The sequence below is a fragment of the Arachis ipaensis genome, chromosome B07 (genome assembly GCF_000816755.2).
Source record: "Arachis ipaensis cultivar K30076 chromosome B07, Araip1.1, whole genome shotgun sequence".
In the NCBI taxonomy this organism is placed as follows: domain Eukaryota; kingdom Viridiplantae; phylum Streptophyta; class Magnoliopsida; order Fabales; family Fabaceae; genus Arachis; species Arachis ipaensis.
Window position 1 is genome coordinate 112988651 of NC_029791.2, and position 6702 is coordinate 112995352.

Here is a 6702-nt window from a genome sequence, read left to right on the forward strand (position 1 = left end):
ATGATTTGGAACCTTTGGATTTTGAAAAATCTACAGTAAATGATGATCATGGTGAAAGAGGCTTTGAGTCTCAAGTCTCTCTTGAGAAAATTAACTTGGGGTTTGATGACAATATCAGACCCACTTATATTTGCAAAAATACTGACGTGCAATTTCGAGCAAATTTGATCAATGTTTTGACTAAATACAAAGATTGTTTTGCTTGTGATTATGATGGGATTCCCGGACTTGACCGATTGCTGGTAGAACATGGCGTTGAAACCATTCTCTTGACCAGTTAAACAAGCGCCTCGACATTTTGCTCCTGAGATTAATCTTAAGATTAAAGAAGAGATTGAAAGATTGATTAAGGCAAAATTAATTCGAACTGCTCATTATGTTGACTGGGTATCAAATATTGTGCTAGTTATGAAAAAGAATGGAAAGTTATGTGTTTGTATTGGTTTTCAGGATCTAAATAATGCTACTCCCAAAGACGAGTATTTCATGCCTGTGGCAGACATGTTAACCAATTTAGCAGCAGGTAATGAAATTCTAAGTTTCATGGATGGTTATTCTGGTTATAATCAAATCTTCATAGATGAGGATGATATATCAAAAACTGCCTTTCGATGTCTTGAGATTTTGGAAACTTGTAAATGGATAATGATGCCTTTTGGTTTGAAAAATATTAGGACAACGTACCAACGTGCCATGAATACAATTTTCCATAAATTTATAGGGAAATTTATGGAGGTGTATATCGATGATGTGATGGTAAAGTCAAATTTGATGGATCAAATCTCGATTACTTATGTCAAGCACTTAAAACGATGCGACTGAAGGGTTTAAAGATGAATCCTCTAAAATGTGCATTTGGAGTATTTGCAAAAAAAATTTTTAGGATTCGTGGTACAAAAGAAAGGAATTTTTATTGATCAAAACAAAGCAAAAGCAATTCTAAAATTGCCACCTTCTAAATCGAAAAAAGAGGTTCAATCATTTTTTAGGAAAGAATTTTCTTCGGTCGATTTATTTCTAATTTATCTAGTTGAACACGTGTCTTTTCGACCTCGGTCAAACTTAAAAATGAGTTCGAATATGTATGGACATGTGAACATCAAAAAACATTTGATTCAATTAAGGATTATTTGTCAAGAGCACCAATGATGGCAACAATGCATACTTTTCAGACTTTAAAATTATATTTTGCAACTTTGACAAATACAATTGTGTGTATGTTGGCTCAAGATGATGAGGAAGGACAAGAAAGAGCAATTTATTATTTAAGTCGTGTATTATCTGATATCGAGATAAGATATTCTCCTATTGAGAAATTGTGTCTATCCCAATATTATGCTTGTACAAAGCTGAAATGTTATATGGTTGCAAAAACTACAAAAGTAATTGCTCAGACGGATTTGATAAATATATGTTATCTTATCCAGTGTTAAGAGGTCGACTAGGCAAATGGATGCTCACCTTAACAGAGTGTAATTTGCAATATGTCCCGGCCAATTAAAGGTCAGGTCATTGCAGATTTTCTAGTTGATTGACCAAATAATCTCAATGACCAGGGGGTAAATATTATTGAGGTCAATTCCAAACTTTGGAAGTTATACTTTGATGGATCGAAACACAAGGATGGTGTTGGTGTTGCCATTTTGATTGTATCTCTCGAAGGTATCCCATTGAAATTTTTGTTAGAATTAAAATACACATGCTCGAACAATATAGCTGAATATGAAGCTTTAATTTTGGGATTAGAAATTTTGATTGACAAAGAGGTATTAGATGTCCAAATTTTTGAGGATTCTCAATTGATTTTAAAATAGTTGTCGAAAGAATTTAAGTGTAATAATGAAAAGTTACAAAAGTATTTATCAATAGCATGGGAGTTAGTAATGTCATTTTGAAAAGTATCATTGGTTCATATTCCAAGAATTTGAAATAAAATTGCTAATGAGTTGCCTCAAATTGCATCGAAATACAAGGTTCTTCCTGAGACCTTAGAAAAATTAGCAAAAGTCCAACAAATTCTTATGCCTATCGAAGAAAGGTAGGTTTTGGTCATAAATGAGTGGGATGATGATGATTGGAGAAAACCAATTGCAGAATATCTGAAAAATTCTAATGTTCAGGCTGATCGAAAGATTAAATTAAAGGCAATGAGCTTCGATCTTTTCCAAGTGCCAAAATATTTGGATCAACCTCCAAATATATGTTAGAATTAAGTTTGGATTGGAGCCAATGAGGTGCTCCGTTAGGTACTCTCTATTAATCGATTGACGCAAATATGGAAATCGAAGAGGCAGACTCGATGGAGGTCAGCTGACCGAAGAAGAGGTTACTGGTATCGAAGATGGTAGACAGAAAATCGAATCGAAGGCAAAAGTTTCAATCTTTAAATCAATTTGTTAGTTGAAAAAAGAAGTGAAGATTAACTACATAGGATTCATCGAGGATGGTCAATCGATGAAGGAGAGGATTTTGATCGACTAAGACTCATCAAGAAAGAGTGAAGCAATCGAAGAAGTGAAAAAGTTAATAAGTGAAGATGGTTAGTGGCAGTTACAGACGGCACTCAAGGAGAGCGGAAATAGTTATTCAAGGATTAACGCACGTGGAAATTATATCTGAATTTGATTGAAGACTTCTATAAATACGTGAAAGATCAAAGGAACAAAGGTTGGAATCTTTTCAGAGAAAACACTCACACTCACTCACATCCCAGCGACTTTCTAAGTCAGTCAAGAGTCTTTTTCTTTGAAGAGTTCCTTCCATGTCTTTACTTCTCATTTAAATTCCCTGTAACTTTCCTTTTCATGCAATTTATCTTCTTTGCAATGTCATTTCGATTCTTTTAAATTCAGCAACTTTTATCCTTTTCCGTCTTTACCTTTCAATTTGTCCTTTATTTTTTCAAACAATTTTCCTTTATTCAATTTGATTTTCCTTTTATTCAAGACATTTAAATTTTATTGTTCACTTTGAATTTCTGCAAAGTTTGGTTCCTTCTACTTCGTCACTGTCAAAGGCATGAATTTTGATGCAAAATAAAATTGACACTCACAAAGAGGAGTAGGTTTCGCTCCCAGACCATTAGATATCGAACCACCATCGATTTGTTAAAAATCGACAAAACAAATTGACACGCCCAGTGGGATAGTTTTAAAATTTAATTGTGTCAAAATTTGTTGCTTTCAACTGTTGCATTGTGCATGCAGTGTTGATATTTGGTGCATGCAATTAAGAAGTGATAGAATTGTTACCATGTCTGACGAAGTTTCAAATGGCAATGTAGAAACAAGTAATAATGTCCCAATAACTGCTACACAAATTTCTGCAAATTTGATTCCACATGCAAAGTATAATTCTGGGGAGAATATTGCAGTTATTGATGCAAGTGTTGGTAGTAGTAGGCGAAATTCACGCCCTAGGATCACCTCAGTGCAGAATCAACCGCAAGTAACCGCAGGTTGGCTTCTATTTGGCCTTCCTCCCGGCTATACGCCTCCTATGGGAAGTTACACATTTTCAGTTAGATTTGGAAATGTGCCAGTTTCTAACCAACCTTCTTTCTCATATCCCGACGTTAATCAAGATTACCAGGTGGGCTCCTCGTCGAATAATTCAGTATCGATGGCTGAGTTTCGACAATATATTGACAAAAGCCATCATGATTTAGTCAACCTGTTGACTCACCAGATGACTACTATTCTGAATCCTATCCTGGCTGACAATGAGTTAAAATATGATCAACTAGTTAAACAAGTCGAGAGAATTGATCGAATTGTCGATTACGATGAGGGGCAGCCTATTCCCCAAGATTTGGTAGTAGACCAGGAGAACTTAGGATATAATGAGGAGAATGTATTTAACAATCCTGAAAGGGAAAGAAATCCCTTATCTCGTTTGACGAGATCAAAATGCTGATGAAGTTTTAAATAGACTTCACACAAGGCGTGGATATCATTACCATGTGACAAGGATTGTCGAGGATGTCCTCAATGGAATGGGTATCAACGTGGGTCTCATGCATCATCGATCATATTTTGTTTCTAGTTTTCCTTCTGTAGTGCAAATGACAGAAGTGCCAATGGGTGTAAAAAATCCCAAAATAATTACAAAATTTGTAGGAGAGGCTGGAGAGTCAACTTTCGACCATATAGCTCGCTATATGGTCGAATTAGGAAATTTGGTAGATTATGAAAACCTGAGAATGAAGTTTTTTCCTGCTTCATTAACAAAAAATACTTTCACTTGGTTTTCAAATCTGAGATTTAGTTCGATTTTAACGTGGGCACAATTGAAAAATGCTTTTCTGCTCAATTTTATAGAGCAGAATTGAATGTCTTGTTGATAGATTTGCTTGTAATAGAACGAGATGTTGGAGAATCGATAGATGACTATATAATTCGATTCAAAAATGCTTGCAATCGATGTTATGTGTCGGTCCCTGAAAGCGAGATCGTCAAAATAGCCATCAAAGGTCTTGGCTTGTATATGCGTCGAAAATTACTCAATATGCATATTCCTGATTTAGCCTATTTGGCTGAGAGAGTTCGACAAGTTGAAAAAATAAAAGAAGAAAAGAAGAAAGAAAGAGAAATGGTTGAATATGAGTTTGTCGAAAATAATATTCAATGATGATAAGTATTTTTGCTTTTGTCCATCTAAAAAAATCATCATCAAAAATAATATTTTCGACAAGATATTGTTGAATTCTTCGACAAGCCAATGTTTGACAAATTCGAACTTTATCAAGTTACAGGTGCATATTGGAATACTTTGGAAGGAGTTGCATACTCTGTTAATGTATGTACAAGTATGTCTGTGAAAAGAACTTTTTGAGAAGCGGTTATTCGCAGTTGTTAGATATAACTGTAGAAAAGAGAAAAAAAAATTTTATTCAACTTTGAAACTCTATAAAGTTGATCAAATTTCAGATGGAAAAAAGATTCTCTGTTCACTTTGGAAATTGTGAAGCTGGAAATTTTAAAAAAAAAATTATTATGATATTTTCGAATCATCAAATATGACAACTTTTTGACCACAATGATTCGAGAAGGAAAAGAAAAATTACCATGATTTGGGTAATATGTTGTCATAAAAAAATTCGATGAGGTATCGAAAATGAATATGACTGAAAATATTCAACAAAATGTCGAAAATCCAATAGTTCGACAAACAGCCACTCTGCTTCAAGATGTTGAAAACAAATACTTGGGGGGCATTTCTTATATTGAAGATAATTTTTCTTCGATAAATTGAAAAAAAAAATTTATTATCCTTGGCTCTTCAAAAATAGCATGATGCTTCACTAATATTTTGTCATGCACTACGAGAAAATATTTGTAAAAATTTGTACAATATATGAAATTGATCAAATAATTATTTGGGGTCAGTTTCAAATTGATCAAGCCATCGAAAACCGATTTCGACAAAGAAGAGCAAGTTAGACAAAGAGGCAAGACGTCCAGAGGCTCCATCCTCTCAAAGTCCACATGACAATTATTCATCTTAGTTTTGTCGATCCTGACTATTGAGGTTGGATGGATCAAGAATTGGCAAGAGTTTGGTGATAACCAAAGTGGTCGACATTTGCATCATGTTCCTTCTACTTTGACCGATCGAGGTAAAGCAGTTGAAACTCCATTCCTAAAAATGGATTAACTATGTCAAGGAAAATTTTGAGGAAGAAGATGAAGAAATGACTGTTACCGCCATCGAAAATATTGAATAATAGTAAGTATTTATATTTTCTTCTTTCTAGTTGAAATTAGGAGGCATTTGTTGTATCAAAAAATAATATTTTTGATCAAGATGTTATTGAATTTTTTGAACAGCTAATGTTCGACAAGTTAGACTTCGATCATTGCCAAGTGCCAAAATATTTAGATCAACCTCCAAATATATGTTAGAATTAAGTTTGGATTGGAGCCAATGAGGTACTCTGTTAGGTACTCTCTATTAATCGATTGATGCAAATATGGAAATCGAAGAGGCAGACTCGATGGAGGTCAGCTGATCGAAGAAGAGGTTACTGGTATCGAAGATGGTAGACAGAAAATCGAATCAAATGCAAAAGTTTCAATCTCTAAAGTAATTTGTTAGTTGAAAAAAGAAGTGAAGATTAACTACATAGGATTCATCGAGGATGGTCAATCGATGAAGGAGAGGATTTTGATCGACTAAGACTCATCAAGAAAGAGTGAAGCAATCGAAGAAGTGAAAAAGTTAATAAGTGAAGATGGTTAGTGGCAGTTACAGACGGCACTCAAGGAGAGCGGGAACAGTTATTTAAGGATTAACGCACGTGGAAGTTATATCTGAATTTGATTGAAGACTTCTATAAATACGTGAAAGATCAAAGGAACAAAGGTTGGAATCTTTTCGTAGAAAACACTCACACTCACTCACATCCCAGCGACTTTCTGAGTCAGTCAAGAGTCTTTTTCTTTGAAGAGTTCCTTCAATGTCTTTACTTCTCATTTAAATTTCCTGCAACTTTCCTTTTCATGCAATTTATCTTCTTTGCAATGTCATTTCGATTCCTTTAAATTCAGCAACTTTTATCCTTTTCCGTCTTTACCTTTCAATTTGTCCTTTATTTTTTCAAACACTTTTCCTTTATTCAATTTTATTTTTCTTTTATTCAAGACATTTAAATTTTATTGTTTACTTTGAATTTCTGCATAGCTTGGTTCCTTCTACTTTGTC